At 38.5% G+C, this 21,913-nt stretch overlaps 1 long non-coding RNA gene across 1 annotated transcript; it reads right to left on the reverse strand.

The window, feature by feature from the left end:
* Positions 1 to 7,817: 7,817 nt before the first annotated feature.
* On the reverse strand, positions 7,818 to 8,792 carry LOC113273845. The gene is made up of 3 exons (XR_003322633.1): positions 8,559 to 8,792; positions 8,336 to 8,457; positions 7,818 to 7,957 (listed from the first exon to the last, which is right to left on the reverse strand). It is a non-coding gene; the product is annotated as an uncharacterized LOC113273845 (long non-coding RNA).
* Between the last annotated feature and the right edge of the window lie 13,121 nt (positions 8,793 to 21,913).

Here is a 21,913-nt window from a genome sequence, read left to right on the forward strand (position 1 = left end):
GATGGATCTTTTGCATAAAAGATCGTTGGATGTCTCGCACATAGAAAAGCTAATCAGACTGTTTAAGTTTTGATTTTTGGAAGTTTAGTTAAAACAACTAAACATTTTCCTAGCTATTAGTCTGGTAATAGAGGATACTTGTTTATCCTCCGATCGATTATGATTGTTCAGACAAAGCTAGTGGAGAATAAAAGGCTGGCACAATAAGATGATCATTAACAAATTGCAAAAGGAAAATCAGACTGATTTTCTCAACTAAAGGAAGATGGAGCTGCTGAAGACTTGAAAGGGTGGTTCGGAACTCTATGCATTACCACGAGGCATAATGATCAACCGAGAAGGCTTCTCATCAGGGGGAGTAAAGCCACAAAAGACTATGGATATTGGGAGCATTGGACATTACGTCGTGTACTCTTTTTCCTTAGTCAAGGTTTTGTCCTACTGGGTTTTCCTTGTCATGGTTTTAATGAGGCATGCTAGTCCAACGTTATCCGCAGTTCGAAATGTTGTACTCTTTTTCCTTCGTCTAGGTTTTTGTCCCTCTGGGTTTTTCCGGGCAAGGTTTTAACGAGGCAACATCTGCGAGTTATCACTGTTGTGAGTACTCATGTTTTCCTGCGTTCAGGTTTTTTTTTTAATCCCAAAGGATTTTCCTGACGAGGTTTTTAATGAGATAACAATTTAGAACAGTGAACATCATGGAGCGATGGATATCCATAGAATTTTGCTGGAACCAATAATCCGGATTATCACTACTTTACTCTTAAATCAGGTTTTTACCGCACACGGTTATTTTTTGATAAGTTCTACACGAAGCCAAACAAGCTGCATCGACAATACTGTTGTGAGCTCCCAACGTTCAGGTTTTATCCTAAATGGTTTTCCTGGCGCAGCTTTGGTAAGAGGAGAAAATTCAAGACAACCATCATTAGTCTAAAGTTCCAAAAGATTTTACAACAAAGCTTCAATGAGGCAACATTTCTGAAACGGTGGATCATCCAAGGGGGAGTGTTGTATAAAGATCGTAGGTGGCTGATCCACCGGAAAACACATCTTTGTAGGGCCCATGAATTTCAATATGTACAAGACACGTACATGGACATTCGTAAGCAACATGTTAATAGTAATCTGTTAAATGTAATACTTATCCTACTCTTGTGAATATATATATATACCCAGTTGAGTCGATGTACTAGAGAGTGAATGAGAGACTTAAGGAAACCATTACTTCTAAAATCGAGAAGAAATGAAATGGGAACTGAATTCCCGTATTCTCCTCTTATATCTCTTTTGTTCTTTAGTTTTAAACTAATTAATTAATTAGCCTTGTCCAAGTATATCAAAGTCGTACCTGAATCACTAGTAACTTAATGCTTGGACTAATGACTTGAACTAAATAAGTCACGCTAATTATCAGAAGTACTAAATTCAGTTTTGGTTCTTTCTCGCTGGGCCAAACTATATACCTAGATGCGAGCATGTAACATTTACTTCATGCGGACTGTGACCAAACACGCTTGTAACTAAATTAACCCTTAATTCAAGAGGCAGAGGAATATTTTAATTTTTGGTCACATAAAAGTGAACAAAATCACGTTTGGATCACACCAAAATTTTAATTAGAGTTTGGATCATGAGACCGCCGTTGACCGCGTTGATAGGTATGAAAATTAGTTAAATACCGAAATGACGTATACAATATTAGACTTCGATTTATTTAGTAGCATAGTCATTCCAATTTCCGTTAAACACGTGTAGGGTGGAAAAGGGCCACGACGGCTGTGATTATTTGAGAAAAATCCCAAATTACGTTTTAGGGTTTATTGATTTTGTTAGATCTACTCGAACTTCTCTCTTGTTCATCGCCTCCCTCATCTTCGAAGTCTATTACAAATCCTAGATACATACATATATACAACAACCAAAAGATATATCAAAGCCTTTGTTAACTTAAGCTGATAAGTTTCGGGTATCATAGAAAAGAGTTCTTTCAAACTCTTTTGCATCAGGTCTACATCATGTTTTTAAAATCAAAAAATTGGTTTTGGGTAATCGGTATATATACGTTTAATTGCAGGAAGATATATGGTATTTTAATGGTTGTATGAGATGAGGGATTGAAAGAGAGTGGCAGAGACGTAATGTGTTATGTTAAGCAACAAGCTCAGTCTCCAGTGTGTCAGCATGCAGTTCAGGAAGTTAAGCAACAAACTCATGAAGTTCAGTCATCCTCAGGACTAGCTAACAATCCACATTGACTGCGTGCAACTCGTTCCATTTTCTGTTAGCTATTTTATCGTCTTTTGAACTCTATCTCTGTAACTTCTTATTGTATAAATAATGAATGAAACTCCACAAGTCAAGTATGGAAGCTATTCTACCAAAGTCCTTGTTCTAACTTGGTATCAGCTTTTGATCCAAGCCACCTTCCGCTAATCAAAAAAAAAAAAAAACAAAGAAGAGAAACTCAAAATCAGTTCTGAAACTTCAACAATGGCAGATACTACAAACACCCTTCGCCAAGTGAAAATACACCATCTAGTAACCCTGAAACACACCGAAACAAATCATTTGATATGGAAGGCTCAATTTAAACCCATTATTAAGGGTCATGATCTCATAGGTTTCATTGATGGAACTAAACCAAAACCAGCAAAAACACTTCCAGATGGTGTGACAACAAATCCTAGTTTTATTGCGTATGAATCCCAAGACTCACTGATAGTTGGATGGCTAAATTCAACCTTGACACCTGAAATATTAAGCACGGTAGCAAGACTAGACACAACTAAAGAAATATGGGACAAGTTGGAATCAGAATATGCACCAAAAACCTTTGTTCATCAAATGAACCTCAAGAAGCAGCTTCATAACCTCTCAAAAGGTAATAAGACTCTGAAATCTTATTTTACTGATGCTAAAACTCTGTTTGCTCAATTAGCAGAATCAGGTTATACAGTATCTAGTGATAAAAAGAAGCAAGCCATCTGCAATGGTTTAAATCAAAGCTATGATCCGATTGTCACTTCTCTCACAACAATTGAGGGTATGGACATTGATCTTTTTTAATCCCATCTTTTAACTTTTGATATGAGGCTAGAGCAACAGCTAGCCTTGCTGCAGTCACCATTAGCCAATGTGGTTGTGTCTACCGCAGCAACATCTGGCAATAGACAAGACCAAAGGAGATATGCTGGTTCAGGTTCTCAGTTTCAACAACATACAAATATGTCTCACAGGAGGAACAACAACAACAACTATAATTCACAGCGCAATACCCAACAACAGTCACAATATGATGCAGGCACAGGACCAAAGTTCCAAATCTGCAAGAAAAGAAATCATCTTGTGGATAGATGTTAGTTTTGTTATGAGAAACCTAATAACAATCAGCAGCGCAAACCAGCTGCTTACATAGCTCTACCTGGTGCACACCAAGATACCCAATGGGTTACTGACACAGGAGCAACGAATCATCTGACAGCAGACATGATAAATTTAACTATTCCTCATGAGTATGATGGCACTGAACAAGTGCAAGTGGGTAATGGTAATTCACTAATTATTTCTCATATTGGTAACAGTTCATTTACAAAACATTCAAGATATTTTTACTTGAATAATGTTTATCATGTTCCTGAAATAAAGTGTAATTTACTATCAGTGTCTAAGTTCTGTAAAGACAATGCAGTCTTCTTTGAATTTCACACATCTTTTTTTGTTGTGAAGGACAAGCACACGGGGTTACCACTGCTGAGAGGAATTGAAAGGAATGGTCTGCATGTCCTAGATGGAGTCAGTGAGCTGGATCTTCCAATAAAACCACAGGCTAATGTTGCTTCTAGTTTACCATTGTGGCACCCGAGATTAGGTCATCCCATGTTGCGCACAGTCTCAAGAATATGCCATCAATTTTCCCTTCCCGTTGCTAATAAAACCTTTGATTTTTGTCACTCTTGCCACATCAGTAAGAGCAAGAAATTGTCTTTCTCTCTTAGTACGACTGTTTATGACAATCCCTTGAGCTTGGTAGTTTCTGATATTTGGGTTTCTCCACACTTGTCAAGATCTGGTTTTCGTTATTTCCTATTGATAATGGATGTCTTTTCTCATTTTACCTGGGTTTTCCCACTTGTGCAAAGGTCAGATGCTCTTAAAACTTTCATACTATTTCACAAACAGGTTGAAAATCTAACTGACCATAAAATCAAAATATTTCAGTCAGATAATGCATTAGAGTATAAAAAGTTCACTTCTTATCTCAATGAATCAGGTATTCAACATAGATTGTCTTGTCCACACACTTCACCTCAAAATGGCCTGGCAGAACGTAGAATTCGTCATGTAACTGAATCTGGCTTGGCTCTTCTGTATCATTCACACATTCCTCGTTCCTTCTGGGCTGATGCCTTTACCACAGCTTGTTTTTTAATCAACAGGCTTCCTAAGTCCAATTCAGAGTCAAAAACTCCACTAGAGCTTCTTTTCCAAAAAACACCAGACTACTCTTTCTTACGAGTTTTTGGTTGCCTAGCTTATCCCTGCCTTAGATCGTATAATGCAAACAAGCTTGAACCTAGGTATCTTCCGTGTGTCTTCATAGGATATAGCAGTTCACACAAAGGATATTTGTGTTTGCATCAGGAAACAAACAGGCTATACATCTCACGTCATGTTAGGTTTGAAGAAAGATCATTCCCATTCAAGTTATCTCGGCAGTACCAAACTCCAGTGTCTTGTTCAGGTAATGTACCATCAAGTACAAGTGTTTTATTTTCTCATCATTTTAACCAATGTAATGCACTAGTACATCAGGAAGATGCTCAATTGTCTCCACCAGTTCTTGCTCCTTCACCAGCTGCATCATATGCTCCAGATTCCGCTAATCTGGAGAGTTCTCCTGCACCGACGCTGAATGTGTCAGAACCTGTTTCAGCTTCTGATTCTGTGTTATCTAACACAAGCGCAGCTTCATCAAGGGTTAATCATGAACAACCACCTGTTGTGGTCCATCCTATGACGACTCGAGCTAAATCAGGAATTACAAAACCAATTCAAAAGCTTTGTTTGACTGCAACAAAGCATCCACTCTTGGAAGAGGACTTCATGGAACCAACATGCTACTCTATGGCCTGCAAGGATCCTAAATGGAGAAAATCTATGGATGTACAGATTAATGCACTGATTCGTAATGGTACATTCTCTTTGGTCCCTTTTCAAGAAGGGATGAATGTTGTAGGTTCGAAGTGGGTTTTTAGAGTGAAACAAAATCCAAATGGCAGTATAAATCAGCATAAAGCGCGGCTGGTTGCAAAAGGATTCAATCAACAAGCAGGAATTGATTATGGTGAAACATTCAGTCCCGTGATAAAACCGTGCACCATTCGTCTAGTGTTATCCATTGTTGTAATGCAAGGTTGGCCATTAAAGCAATTGGATGTCGAAAATGCATTCCTCCATGGGAACTTAGAAGAGGAGGTCTACATGAAGCAGCCTGCTGGGTATGTAGATCCAAACTATCCACAGCATGTCTGTAAGCTGCATAAATCATTATATGGCCTCAAACAGGCTCCACGTGCTTGGTTTTCAAGGCTCAGTGGTTATCTGGTTAAGCTTGGTTTCACAGGTTCTATTTCTGACATCTCTTTGTTTATCTTAAAAACTCCTGAATATATAACCTATGTTCTCATTTATGTGGATGACATTATTGTAACGGGTTCTAATGCCTCAAAGATTCGGGAGCTGATTGAGTCACTTGGGTCTGAATTTGCTCTGAAAGATATGGGAGATTTATCATTCTTCTTAGGTGTTGAGGTCATCAGGAGTGACAAGACGTTGACTCTTACTCAAAGAAAGTATGTAACAGATCTTTTGAAACGTACAAAAATGGATGGTGTAAAACCTGTGTCTACTCCTATGGCGGCTAATGTGAAAATTCAGAAAGGAGGCACTGAAAGATTCAAGGATCCAACACTCTATCGAAGTGTTGTTGGTGCACTGCAATACTTACATCTTACTAGACCTGACATTTCTGTTGCAGTCAATAAGGTGTGTCAGTATATGCATGACCCATTTGTTGAGCATTGGGATGTTGTCAAAAGGATTCTCAGATATTTGAAAACCACCATAGACTATGGCCTTCATCTTGGTGGCTCTGGTGATTCCTCTCTTCAAGCGTATTCTGATGCTGACTGGGCTGGCAGTCTAGATGATCGTCGTTCGACAAGTGGTTTTTGTATTTACTTTGGAGGAAATCTTATTTCATGGAGTGCTAGGAAGCAGAAAATGGTCTCTAAGTCTAGTACAGAGGCTGAATATCGTGGTATGTCTATTGCCACTTCAGAAATTATATGGATCCAATCTTTGCTTCAAGAGCTTGGCTTACACATTGCTCCTCCCTTGTTATGGTGTGACAACCTAGGTGCGACTTACCTTGCTGCAAATCCAGTATTCCATGCCCGTACCAAACATATTGAGATTGATTACCATTTTGTCCATGAAAGGGTTGCAGAAAAGAAGTTGATGGTTAGGTTCATAAGCTCAAAGGATCAGTTGGCGGATATCTTTACCAAGGGCCTTTCTGCGCCACGATTCAATCTTTTGCGAGCCAAGTTGCACGTCCGACATCTCACGTACAACTTGAGGGGAGATGTTAAGCAACAAGCTCAGTCTCCAGTGTGTCAGCATGCAGTTCAGGAAGTTAAGCAACAAACTCATGCAGTTCAGTCATCCTCAGGACTAGCTAACAATCCACATTGACTGCGTGCAACTCGTTCCATTTTCTGTTAGCTATTTTATCGTCTTTTGAACTCTATCTCTTTAACTTCTTATTGTATAAATAATGAATGAAACTCCAAAAGTCAAGTGTGGAAGCTATTCTACCAAAGTCCTTGTTCTAACTTGTTCTATAAGTGACTGGGTAATCTTTTGATTTGGTGGTGATTCATGTATAATTTAATTTTTGTTCACCATTGAATTTTTATTTTGAAAATCAATTATGCAAGGGGGTTTGTTTGTCTTTGATTTGGTGGTGCTTCATCTTCTTGATTTTATTTTCTACCGATTATAATGATTGAACAAGCTTGAATTGGTGTGAGATTAGTTTGTAACAAAGATTGGATTGATTTGAAGATTTATTTGTGATTTTTTTTTCATTCTGCTTATCTCAATAATCATTCATTGTTGATGGAAATGAAGAATTAAGATCAAGCAGGGAAGATTTGAGTAATTTTTATATCTTTTTAATTTTATTCTTCATCTGTTCATGTTAGTACTTCGCTGTTCGTCTTCACCGGAGATGGAGATGAAGGTGGAGGTGAGTGAGGTGCGATTAGGGCTGTCAACGGGTCCGGGTCCTCCCGGGTAGTACATGGCCCAGAACCGGACCCGACATATCAGCGTCGGTTCCGGGTCCTAGCGGTTCCGGGGCCGGTTCCATAATGTGTTGGCCCAGAACCGGACCCGGTAAAGGTCACGGGTAATCACCGGGTCCGGGTACCCATCGGGTAAAAACACAAACTTATATCAGATTATCAGTTATATGACTTCCCAAGTGACCATCTTTAACATACATACAAAAGTAGAGTACACTTGAGCTTAGAATCCTTAGATTAGGAAAATCAAAGTTACTTTCCTAGCTATAAGTAAGAATCTGCCATTATATATGATAAATACTAAATACAAAAGTTGGCAGACATGTTTTTAGCCGATAACTGCTCCATCAGTAGATTCAGTACCTGCCTTAATGGCTATAGTCTGTCGTATTATAACCACAAAAGTTGACAGACATATCATTCTATAAACTATAGAAGCCCCAAAAGATAAATGCGTTTTTCCTTCACAAGTACATATACAAAAAAGAAGGATGTAGTTCGCGCACTTCGCATGTTCTTTGGCTATGCCTATATAATATATATATACCAAAAAGAAGTTCCAACCATCATATTTCCAATTGTTCCTGCAAGAGAAACAAAAACAGTTGATCATATTCCCAATTGACCAAACAGAAGCAACCATATCACAATCAAAGACCTTGCCTGTGATTTAGTAATTTGCTCCATAAATCTTCTCTATTAGTATTATTCATTAGGGTTATCTGATCATACGTATGCAAGAAAACTATGAAATGCTGAAGTAATTCAGAGGGTCATTGTAGCAAAATATGTAAGAGGATGATTGAAAATGAATATACATATATACACAGTAACAAGTTTCTTGTTTCTACTCTTTTCATGCACTTTATCTTGTTTTGTTTTTCTACCTTTATTTACTTTATCTCATCTAATTGGAGACCTGGGTACAGGGTGCATATTCCAAGGTTAGCTGGTTATTTTACCTTAAATTGATAGTCAGTCAGTTAGACAATGTGCGATGTTGCATCATCATCGTCTGACTCGAGCTCCTCCATTGCCTCCAAAAGAGTCTGAAGTGAAGTACTACCTAACCCATATCCCTCATCTAACACAATAAAATAGTTACTTGACGTACAAGAACCATAGTAAATGAATCACTAACTAAAATTGATATAATAGCAAACATGAATTGAATATGTTACTTACTCTTCAGCGCACTTCTTATCCAATCTTGTGTGCATATCAGAGCTTCAATTTTTTCTGGAAGCATTGAAGAACGAAATTTATCTACAACTCTACCACTGGTGCTGAAAACAGATTCAGAAGCCACCGATGACGCAGGAATTGCTAATATATCACGAGCTATCACTGCTACAATTGGATACATTGGTCCATGAAATTTCCACCACCCCAAAACATCAAAACTAGAATCATTCAGATCAATACCACTTACTTTTCTAATAGGGTGAACATCAGCTGATAGGTATTGCTCTAGATCTGTGCGAACAACGTCATGTTGTGAACTTTCTTCCAGAAATGCCGTCAAACCTTTCCTTCTAGAAGTAAAAGAACTTTGAGAAGATAAAGTACTACCACTACTACCAACTGAATCTTCCATGTTCACTTGATTTGTCGAAATGTTTGCTGAGTATACATGAGCTGAAGAAGCATAATGTGTTGCATATTCATTATACAATCTTTTAAAGACTTCCATAACTTCTAACTTCTTCTCCTCGCTGTTACCAGGATATATTAATGGGAAATAGTAATCCAATAATTTCATTTTAAACCGAGGATCTAGAATGGAAGCTATTGCAAATGTTTTACTAGTAAGTTGCCAATATCTTTCAAACTTTTTCATCATATTCACTGCCATTTGTGAGATTAATGCATCATCGGAATCACACCACTCACGAAGTTCTAAATACAAAGAACAAGCAGTATCAAAATAACGATTAACTGTCACGTATGACGTACCTGAAAAGAGAATGGTGACTTCATAAAAGACCTTCAAGCAGATTGAAAGACTACTTGCATTATTCCAGTCTTCACTCGTTGGAGCAACATTAAGAAAATCAGGTTCAATCTTCCCGAACCGGTTAAATGCTTCCCGAAATAGAAGTGCTGTTTCAAGCATCAGATAGGTAGAATTCCACCTTGTATCAACGTCTTGAATCAACTTTTTATCAGGAGCATTGACTTGCAAGCAAACTTCTTTAAATTTTTGTTGTCTTTGTGGTGAACCTCTAATAAATTTCACTGAATTTCTAATTTTCTGTATTTCTTCTTTAATTTGCAGCATCCCATGATCAACAATAATGGCAACTACATGAGCAGAACATCGAACATGGAATAATTCCCCATCCAAAAGTAATCCATTATCTGGTTTTAGCTGAGAAAGAAGTTCACTTACCACGACTTTGTTAGTTGAAGCATTATCCAGCGTAATTGAAGCTATCTTCCTATCTATATTCCACTTGTACAACTGCTCCATCAGTACCTTTGCAATGTTAACTCCTGTGTGTTGCACATCCACAGCGTTAAAAGATAAAATTCTCTTCTGAATCTTCCATTCTTCATCAACATAGTGAGCTGTCAAAGCCATATAACCTCTATTCTGAGTGGTACAAGTCCACATATCAGTAGTAAGGCTTATGCGACTCTGTACCTTACTAAAAATATCGTACAAATGCTTCTTTTCCATTTGATAAATCTTTATGCAGTCTGACTTCGTAGTGTTCCGCTTCACAAGTTTAATATTGGGTTGTAATGAAGTCAGCACTCTTCTAAAACCAATGTACTCTACAAATGAGAAAGGGAGTTCATGCAAGATAATCATTCTTGCAATACAATCACGAGTTACTTCTTGGTTAAACTTAAAGTTGTAAGCAGCTACTGACCCATCTTGTGTTTCACTAGCTTTCAAGAACATTTGGTTAATTTGCTGTTGTGCTCCTTTGTACGCCATACAACTATTTAGATGTTTCCTCAAACTGCTTGTCCCATTTTTGCTCTCCGCACCAATATTCCTCTTGCAGTGCTTGCATTCTCCGTGTGTTTTCCCTTTTGTCAATACCTCTTGAAATTCAGCCCAATACTTTGAGGTTCTTTTGCGTTTACGTGTAGGTGACGGAACCACATCTGTTGTTTCCGCTTCTATATGATTAGAATCAGAATCACCAGTATCACTTGACTCACTGGCTACAGTTTCTACTTCTTTCGGCTCTGCTGAGTTTACAACTTTACTCTTCTTTGCAGCCTTCGAAACGACAGCTTTAGGAGGCGGCATACACAGGGATTTCGAAACGGTAACTTTAGTCTTCTTTACAGGAACACAATGATCACCAACACTACTTCCTGTTTGACTTTTCATGTTGCCTCTGCAAGGAAAACCCAACAAACATCTGTATCAGCCTATCAGGTGTCATAAAGTAATCCATAACAAATTTTCAGAATCATAAAAAATTGCCCATTCACCAGTAATTCAAAATCACTAAAGTAACACCCAATACTGCAAATTAAAAAATTCTTTCCTCTTGAGTAAGAAGAAACAAAAGGGGTAAATTCAAAACATCCATTCACCATTCATAGATTCAATAATAACATAAAAAAACAAATTAAAACCTAAAATATCCAATTTCATAGACAAAATGTTACCATAATAATCCATGTTTTCAAAATCCCCAAATTCATGAAACCCTAAAACGAAAACATAACTCATAACAAAGAAACCCTAAAAACAATATAATAATAACCTGAAGAGAGGATCGATGAACCACCAATCAATCAATCAACGTTCTGCATAACATCATCAGTAGTAAACTTGGTACCCTTATCTTTATCAGCAGCAGCTCTACCTTTGGCCTTACGAGTTACGATCCAAGAGCGACTTCCTATCCTTATCAAGTCTGAGCTTAGTAATAACAGTATAACACACTTTGAATCTTTGATGGATTAAGTGATTAACGCCAACATTAACAGTAGATTGGATTCATCGGAATGGGTGGTGAAAGCTCTAACTACTTCTGCAGGCAGAGGCATGAGAAGAAAGTAGATCGGAATGGGGGTGAGCTTCTCATCCTTTCCTTATATATGACCTAATTTCGCTGGGGATTTTACAAAATTAACCTTTATGAAATACCCGAATACCCGCGGGTACCCGACGGGTAGGATCCGGATGGACCCGTTCATAAACGGGTATATATGGGTAATTACCCGCCGGGTCCAAAATGGTTAATGGGTCCAATTTAAGGACCCGGACCCGAATACGTCGGTTCCGGACCCGGGTAATGGGTACCCATTGACAGCCCTAGGTGCGATGGTTTAGTAGTGAAAATGCAGACGGAGTTGACACGTGTTAACGGTAACTAACGGGGTGAAATTAATTATAAAAAATAAATAATTAACTAACAGTCGAGACGGTCACTGACGTTCTGGTGATCCAAGCTCTAATTAAAATTTTGACGTGACCCAAACTCAACTCTGGTCACTTTTATATGACCCAGATCAAAATATCCCAAAGATAAATAAACCTTTTAAAATTCTTAGAATTTGACATGGTCATGAAATCTTTTATAATATAACGAAAATAACTGGCATACGGTTCTAATGGATATAATAAACTCAAAAATAAGATGAGAATTCAGAGCATATTTTCAGATATTTTTAATTTGAGTGATTATCGGAAATCCTGTAGAAAAATAAATGTGATCATAATGGGTTTGTTTTATATATTTTTTTAGGAAAAAAATATTTATAGATGGTTGGAGTGTTCCAAGAAATCGCAGATGTACTGTTGATAGCCCGTGTGAAACTATTATCCTAGACACCTAACCCAGTTTTAGTCGTTATATGTACTTTTTTTGACGACCGCGTTTAACTCCTCTTTTAGCCCAAAGGTGCACAATTAGATCTTCCTTAGTTGTCCATATATGCCTCGTTTTGAATTATGTCAATGCCAAATCTAAATTCTCTTGCAGGACGTCTATGATGCACTACAAGAATAGGTCTCAAATCTTCGCCTGGATAACTAGTCGATGTGGGGTCACGTCGGGTTTCCTCAATGACCAGGCTGCAGAATTATGCAAGTTAGCATAATTTTGTTCTTTTCTTGAACATCAAAATAACGACACCGCTCACAAAGTATGGAGAACTTCCTTTCCAAAATTTTAAACGCATGTTCAACATCCTTCCTCAATTTCATTGTTGGGTGTTAAAACACTTCAAATCATTCGAAGTCGTTAGTCCAAAGCCTGTTTGACTATATGCTTGAGCAAAATTTAATTATTATTGATAGACCCCGTCTGCCAAATAATACCCACGAGTGTAGTTATGGCCGTTGATGGTGAAATAATATTATGGCATTAACCCAGGCTTAAGATCTTTAGACAATGGTGATTTGTGCAAAACATTAGTGTCACTTTGTGAATCCGGGAGTCCAAACAAAGCATGCTAAATCCAAAAATATTAAGTAGCTAACGCTTCCAATATGACAATTGGTTTTGGATAGTAACCCTTATATTGACCACCCCATTCAATGCATGCAATCAATGCTACTTAGCATTCCTGGAAAACCCTTAATTGTGTTTCCGACGGTGATTCTATCACTGTCTGAGTAGGTTTTCGTAGGAAAGTTAGACCGAAATGTTCGAATACTATTTCACAAAACATTTTGAGATCCCTAAATTTAGTTGTTTTTCTCATACAGATGTACTCATCTATGGAATCCGCTGGTACCCCATAATATAATATTCGAGGGGCTGCACTGACCTTTTATTTAGGACTAAAGACTCGTATATATCGTGCATCATAAAGCTGCGGCCCATGCGGAATCGTCGTTGATTATTAGTGTCGGATAACACACATCTAGGATTAATCATGCATCATATTGTGTCGTGGTAAAAATGTCTATCTCGCCACTTCAGTTTTCTAGTCAAAACTTCTTGTGGCTCTAAAGTCTTTGGTATCATCCCTAAATGTAATTACAACATAAAGTTTCACCGCCTTCTAGCCTCATTTGCCTCTTCATCTATTTGACTTTAAATCTCTACATATGTTTCTTGGTATTCTTCTTACAAGGTCTCATCCATTTCCGTTTCTTCCTCAAAATAGCAAAAATCGGGACTAATCGGGACTTTAAATAACCTGGGTAAATTGGGGCCTATAGCTGCATGATAAAATAGGGTCATTAAGAAGTAATTCATAGAAACCTCTTAACCAACTATTTTCTTAATAGCTAATTTACCCCTGATTAATTAGTGTTAATTAGGGTGATTAGTGGTAAAGTATAGTGTTAGATTTGAAATTAACTTGTGTTACTTAATCATCTGAACATGAAAAAATTTGAAATTTTGAAATTTTTTGAAGAATACCAACTCAGAATCGGTATATGTTGTCAAAAACATATACCGATTGTAACCTCAAAAACATACAGAGATTTTTTGAAACTAGCTTCTACCCAGAATAGGTTTATATGGACATGAAAATCAACCGATTATCCATAATCGATTTATATTGGCATGAACGTAAACCGATTGTGGGTAAATTTTCTCTTTTTTATCTGTGAATTATGTGTTGTTAAACATCAAATAAAATTAAAATTCATTATATACCCGAGTTAATGAAATGAAATCGAGTATGATTTCATACTCATTTTATGATCGAGTATTAACTGGAAAAAAAATGGGTTAACCAGAATCGGTTCACACGATACATATGTAAAAACCGATTCCTAACATTGCACAACAGGAATCGGTTTATAAGAATGCTCATGTAATCCGATTCTAACAAAAAAAAGATACAGAAAAATTGAGAACAACAATCGGTTTACTCGACACACATATAAAATACGATTCTAACATTATACATCAACAATCGGTTTTTATAAGTGCTAATTTAATCCGATTCTGGTTCAAATTTCTCGAACCAGAAAACATATCAAGGACAATCAGTCTTTGTGGGCATGAACATAAACCGTTTCTATTTGCAATCGGATCACATATACATTAACGTTAACCGATTCTGATAAACCAGGAAAAATTTGATTTCAAAATTTTCAATTTTTGAGCAATTTTATGTTACTAAAACCTAGTTTACAGGATTGGGTTGAGAAAAAAAGAAGAAGAATCAGTTGAAGTGGAGATAGAAATGAATTTGATTTTGATTTTAGTTTTTAATTTTATGATTTTAGTTTTATGATTTTGATTTTGATTTTAGTTTTTAAATTTTATGATTTTGATTTTAGTTTTTAATTTTATGATTAAGATTTGATGGGGACAAATTAGTAGTATTAGTATTTGATAGAGGGTAAAATGGTAGTTTCATCAAACTTAGACACACCTTATCATTCTTTATGGGGTGGATGAAAAAATTCATAGGCCCCAATTAAGTGGCATATGCCCCAATTTAGCCAGGTTAAATAAGACAAAACCAAAACACCATTTACCATTGGTGCCGTGATGACAGATTTTTGCCAACTCACCAACGGCCTGGATGGCTTCATTTTTTCTTTTTAGATGAATCAAAATTTTCTGCAGTAAAATACTCAAGTGAGCGAGTCACAACACCATTATGGCATGTTTCGAGAAATTGACGAATCTTGATGTTGATCATTACTTGGTCTGCTAATAAAAGAATGCACATTATGTGTATACAAAGTGACCACTTGCATAGGGATGAAAATGTTTACTTACATCCAAAATTTAACAAACACATCCCCACCAAAATAGATGAGTGGCAAAACTAAAGTGTATTAGCAATATACTAAAGTGGTAAATACTTCTAATAAGTGTATGCGAAATCAGATGACCTTCATGACATTTGGCAAATTCTAGTGATTATTCCAAGCTAGTTGCACCATGAAGAGGTACATGATGATGTAGGTAATCATCTGAGTTTGACAAACACTTATTTGACAGATTATCAGAAGAAATCCCATCTCTGTTAATACGAAAGAGAAAAGTGTGCTCAGAGTTATGTTGAGTTATGAAATTGGGGTTTTCTGATCAAATTGGTGAAATTTTCGTAAATTCGAGAAGTTTTGGTTTGTGGGCATTCAATATCTTCCCCAAATTTCAACTTGGCCACTGTAATTAAGTTTTTGTTATTATATCTGAATGAGTTAGTGGGCTAATCCAAAATATCAGGTGGGCTATTTTTTCTCTTCTAACAATTACAATGGTATCATGGTTTTGTGTCGTCGGATTCGCAATTCACCATCATCGTCTGTATGGTTATGATTTGGTGGTGGTGGTGATGGAATAGTCATTACAAAACGTTGTCCAAGGAAAAGAGTATTGTGACTAATGATTCATTCAAAGATGCCAGATGCAAAATTGAATTTTGTTAAGTGAATACACGGATCGATGGAGGTGGTTCTAGTTACGGCGGAGGTTATGCCGTGGTGGTGTTGAAGGAATTACAGAAAATACTTTGGTTGATGGTGGATCCGAACCTCAATAGTTTGGTTGATGGCAGGCGGAAATTTGTTGGGCTTTGTGAACATCATTTTTCTAGTTCACAAAATGATATAGCAATATGAAAAATAAGAAGTAATTAGAGAATAACAAACAAGATATAAAGTGCACGAATGATTACAGAGGTCCTGTAGCTCCTTTAGAGATGGAATTCAGTGGAGATTTTTAGTAACGAAGGTAAAACGAAGGTGGAACGAAGGTGGCAAACCAATCCAGCTATTATTCCTCTCTTCAGAGGTAGTGGATTTCTTACTCCCCTTCTCAGCCAACCAAAAATCTGTTCCCTTTTCCTTCTTATCTTTCTCTCTTTTTATAGGGAAAAGAGATACTTGTTTTATTACAAAAATGACATTAGCTTAGTTTCTAAGCACTCTTAGAATTGATGTAGTGTGTTGCGTTGCTTTATTATTATCTTGCTCCAGTTTCTAATCTCCCTCCACGTGTCAAGGTGTTTTATGGTGTATACAATTTGCCCCTTTTCTTGAGGGTTGTTGGTGAACGATTCTTGAGAAAAATAACTTATGCCTTGCGTTTTCATGCTTTTATCAGTGCTTCCTTCTTCTGGCTTCTATGCTCTTTGTGAAGGAGTTTTGGTGAAGAATATACTGCGTCGCAGTATATATGCTTGCCCCTATTCTTCATCGAAATTCTGAAACATCTCTGCAAACCAAGAGTTTAAATGTATTTTACCTTTTCTTTCTAACGCGTGATTTCTGAAACTAGGCTCGCCCCACGTATACTTCGAGTTAAATGTACTTCGCCCCACTACTTTAGCAGCAACAACATTCAGCATCAGCGTTGTGTACAACAGCAGCAACAGGTACACATCTTGGGCGCGTTACTGCGGCAGCAGCGTCATAATAGCAATGGAAATTGTGAAGCTGTTCCCGTCTTTGGTGTTGAATGAGCGAAGATAAGGTAGAACGAAGGTAGAACAAAGATAAAACGAAGGTAGGAGACCAACCCAACTATTGTTCCTCTCTTCAGAGGTAGTGGATTTCTTCCTCCTCCTTAGCTGTATTCATATTCGTGCTTGGACTACTTCTTTCTTTGACTAGGGTGGTTTGAAGATTCTGCCCCGATCAATGTCCATGGGTGAAGGAAGTTGTAATGTGCGAAGTGGGGGTTTCTCATTTTCTGTGACTTTGAATTGTTTCCGCTCCCATTGATGCTCGTCTATCCTTTATCTCATCCTTATTTGCCATTATATGTTCTCTCGTATGGTTACCTGCCTGCCGGCCCTGCCCCATGTACTGGTTAATTTTCCTGCATTACCTCAAATGATATAAATATATAAGCGTATGACATTTTTGAGTAAATGTTCTCAGTATTGAACAATGAGATAAAGTGATGGCATGAGTGATAAGTATTTATTAAAAAATACTTTAAGCGGTAACAAACATCAAGCATATACATGGCTGTTCTTGCCCCTATATTGTGAGAATTTCTAAATCTGTAGTAGTAGAGGCAAGATGAGTGTTTGAACCTGTCACTCTGTTGGCTGATTCCAGGCCAGGAAATTACCAAATGGTGGGGGTCTGAAATTCTCCCGAAGAGGTGTAAAAGTGAATGTTTTGCAAACATCCGTCTCGCTGAGCTGCCAAAGACATGTCATGTTGAGTATCTCTTTCTTATGGAAGCCTTTCCCCGGTCATACACTCATAGACGCTTACAGGGAGTTCGGAGAGATTGCATGCAAGCGCTTTCCCCAGTACGATGGTTCCGGTGGTGCTTGCCACGGTTCTCTTTCGAAATGAAACTACGAAGTGTATTAAAGAATTGTATGATGTATGGATGCATAAAATTTATGCACTTTTTAGAAAGGAATGCAGTTTTCTGTAGTTAAAAATTATTATAGAAATGTATGCCTATGCATTTTAAGATGTATGCGAGTATTGTCGAAATGTAAGGGATATGAATATTTGTAAACTCTTTAGTTGTGTATGATGTATGTATGCCCCTTTTTGGTTTCGGAAGCTGGTTGTCGAAGCTTTTGAAAGTAAAAGTGATTGCCCCCTGCAGAGCCTTTATGTAGATGGATCGCTCTCCTAGTAAACTTGCAATATGCTGCTTCCTATATTCATGCTGTTGTACCGCTGCTGCTCTTGGCGGAGACTGCGTGACCTTTGCTCCAAGATTATACATTGCCTAGCCTTGTGGACTTGTACATCCGGCTGCGTGTCTACCTTGTTGGTGCTTTAGACTTGTACTGCTCCCTGGGCTTTTTAGAGTAGATATTTTGCCTTGTAGTGTCCAGGTCTTTTATACTCTGCGGCGCTGAACTGTTACCATCCCTGCAGCAACAACCATTCGTGGTTCTATGGGTCAAGCAGGTCTCTTCTTTACAGCAACGTTGAGCCGGATAATAAAGCTTGTCTGCATTGTCGGAATTGAGGTGGGTGCCTGGTGAACTGTGCTTCGTGTATCTTTTGTCGTATTTCACGAATCAAGTATCGTCGGCATCAGTGTTGGCCTTGCTTGCGTCATTGCCTACTTGCGTCTTCGGCGTCGGTCTTGCTTGTATCATCAACGTGTAGATCGAAGCTGCACCATTGGAACGGTGACCGGAGATACATCACCATCGTCGGGTTTAAGATCATTGTTGTGGGAAAATGTTGCTGCTCTTCTGCCGTTGGTAGGATAATGTTGAATAGCCGCCTCAGGATTCGAGTAAGTCTGTTTCCCCTAAGCTTTTCGTAGTTTTCACTACTAGCAAACATCGTTGTCATTGACAGGGGGTTGTCCTCTTTGTTGTGATAAGTATGTTGCTGCTGGGTAGGTCTGCTTTTCGTCGTTTGAGAATCAGCCGGTTTGTCTAGCAACAAATGTTGGATTAAAGTAGGGATGCCCTCTGCTCCTGGATCAAAGAAGCTCGTTCTCCTACATAAACAAAGACAATTTGGTGAAGCTGCTTATTTCGAGGCTTTGAGCCGCTTCTGAACTGTGCTTCTGAGATTTATTGCACCCAACAAAGAACTGATTAGGTTCTCCTTGTTGTTGCCATTTTTACTCCGTTGCAGTTGTACTGGTGCTGTTAGTAGGTGGGCTGCTATGCAGTGAACTAATTGTGCCAACTCTTATGTACTGTGCATCTTTGTAGACCTTGGTGTTGAACTGAACTGCTACATGTCCCCTTTGGAATAGGCTGCTGGTCATGTGAGTATCCCCTTGAATTGGTGCCTTGGGTGGAGGCTGCGTACTCCTTTTTTACTTCGATGCCGTCTGTCCCACTCTTGAGCTTCAAGGGTTTGTATGTCCTGTTGAGAGTGTAACCATCCAATCTTCGTCCGTCCATAATGCTGCATCTACCCTTGATGATGTCTCCTTGTACATTTCTCGCTCTTACTGCTACGTCCTCGTATATGCCGCTGCTTCCAAGCGTCGTTGTTGATGGTATTGGCAGGTGTACCACTATTTCTGCTGCAGCGTCATACTACCCCCAAACGACTATGTTTTGATTTGTGCTGTTGATCATTTGTTCCGCAGCTAAACTCCTGGACTTATGAGATTTGGTGTTGCCGACGCCTATATTGCTTCGAGATTAGTCCTCCCTAATTGGTTGCAGAGCTGAATTCAAACTGCTTGTTCTCTTTTGCGCTCCACTGTATTTACATATCTTCTTTTCAGCATTGTTGAGCCGGGTTAGAGCTATCTTCGGAGCTGGAATCGAAGCTGCTTCATCTTGTTATGGATTGGAGCTGCATCATAGGGGCGGAGCTGAATCCTCGGGATGAGGAGCGTAGCTGCATCTTCTTCGTCGGAATTTGCTTCAACGTAACAGGACAAAGCATCACCGTCACAAGATTGTCTCTGGACTTCATCGTTGCCAGACCTTACATCATCCGTATAGGATTGAGCTACTCACTGAACTGTACTTCGGGTTATTTGCATGCATCTCCCTCGTCAGGCTCTGGATCATCGGTTTACCTTTATCTTCGTCATCGGCTTAAGAAATAACTGTATCCAGTGGTAGTGAACTTAGTCTGCGTGAATTTATCATTGTTGGACTTTACGTCGGGCTTTTTATATCATCATTGGACTTTACGTCGGCACACATTTGTATCATCGTTGCATGAATTTATATCATCGTTGCGTTACTTCTCTTCACTGTGGTTGAACTGGGGTTCCCCTGCATCGATCTTTGAAGCATCGTCCAACCTTACTCCTTTATCTTTATCTTCGGCGTCGGGCACAGGACCTTGTATCGTCGTATGGCTTTACGTATTTGGACTTTGGCTCACGTCTTCGTACTTTGGCAAGTAGTCACCAGCAAGACCTTTGGCTCCTCGTCCTTGGGCTTTGAATCATCGTTGTTGTTGTTGGAGTTTGGTCCATCGTGGTAGAACTTTGCATCCATCGGGCTTCGTTCCACCATCTTCAGACTTTGGCTCGTCGTCTTCGGACTATGGGTCACTTTGTACGTCGAGTTCACTTGTATCGTCAGCATCACTTTGAGTGTCGGAATGGAGCTATCATCGGGTTTACTTGCCTCGTCGTCATCTTGTTTGAACTTGGAACTTTGTATCGTCAGCATCAGAATTGTTCATGTGAGTCCTTCGTACTTCGGCTGCAGTGGTTGATAATACTTGGGAGTCGGATTTTGGATCGAAGCTTTTATCTTCCCAGCTCCTTCGTTGTGATGCTGGTGCAGTATCCAACTTCGAACTGCTTTGTCACCTTACTTGAACTGGTCTCCGTCTGCGCTCCTTTGTTGTACCGTCCGTGCAATCTCCAGCGGGTAGGCAGCAGCTTTATGCCTCCAATTGAAACCTTAACTAGGCGTCTTCCATTGCTTTGGCAGGTAGTCAAACTTGATGTCATGAACCTTTAGTTTGGTATACGTATGCTGTACTATGAGCATTTTTTGGCTTCTGATGGGGGTATCCGATGAAGATGGCAGCTCGCCCACCGCGACATTAGAACAACAACAGTTGGTAGGTAGGTAGCGACTTAATCATCAGCGCCGTGGGTTCCAGGCAGCTTCTCCTTTGGGTAGTCCGACCAACCAAAAATGTTCCTGCCTTAAATTAATGGTCATTTGGAAGAGCTAAAGCGAGAACTAATCAAAGATCCATCTTTGTCAGTCAAACAAGCAATAAAGAGATCAGAGATTAATTTTCGTAGACAATTAGTTCGGTGACTCAGTTCTCAGGCACGGATTGGAAATCAGAAAACTTTGCGCTTCCAGATCTATATAAATAAAACAACATCCTTTTCAACGTAACTATCTGAACTTGGTCTCTTAGAGCAAGTCTTATGGTGGAATCCATCCATCTTCCATCTTCCACGCCACCTCAGCATTTGGAACTGTGGATGAAAGTGGAAGTGTAATGGTGGAATAGTAGAAACGCTATTCTTAATGGAGCTAAAATAACGCAATTAAGAATGGAGCTAAAAAAACGCAACTAAGAATGAAGCTTTTTTTTTCAGCCGTTAGATTTCAACAACTCATTTTAAATCTACGGATAAAAAAAAACGCAATTAAGAATTGAGCTAAAAAACGCAATTAAGAATTGAGCTTTTTTTTCAGCCGTTAGATTTCAACAACTCATTTTAAATCTACGGATAAAAAAAAAACGCAATTCTTAATTGCGTTTTTTTTAGCTCCATTCTTAATTGCGTTTAACGCTATTCTTATTGGCGTTTAGATGGATTCTACGGACCCTTCCACCAAGCCATGGAACCTTGCTTGGATTTTCTGTGGAAAACCTCAACTTGAAAGCCACTAGACTTGACATTGCATGAATTTTCCACACTTGAAATAGGTTGGATTCCACCATAAGACTTGCTCTTAGCACAATAGAAAACGATATCGAGTACCACAGTTCATTGAGCCATTCTCTCAAACAAAGCAAAGGCAAGTTAAAAATTCAGTTCAAAACTTATTTTTCTCTTTTGACGAGAATCGACAAATTGCAACTGCAAGACATCGTTAACTATCAATCGACAAATTGTAAACACTCCACATCGTATGCAGCTAAGTTTGGCTGAATTGCAAGCACTGAAGTTCAATAAATTAATATCCAACAAACCAAGGTTTCTTCCTTTTAGAGAGATGGGAAAGAGCTATTTAGAGAAATGGTATAG

The sequence above is a fragment of the Papaver somniferum genome, chromosome 4 (assembly GCF_003573695.1).
Source record: "Papaver somniferum cultivar HN1 chromosome 4, ASM357369v1, whole genome shotgun sequence".
NCBI lineage: Eukaryota > Viridiplantae > Streptophyta > Magnoliopsida > Ranunculales > Papaveraceae > Papaver > Papaver somniferum.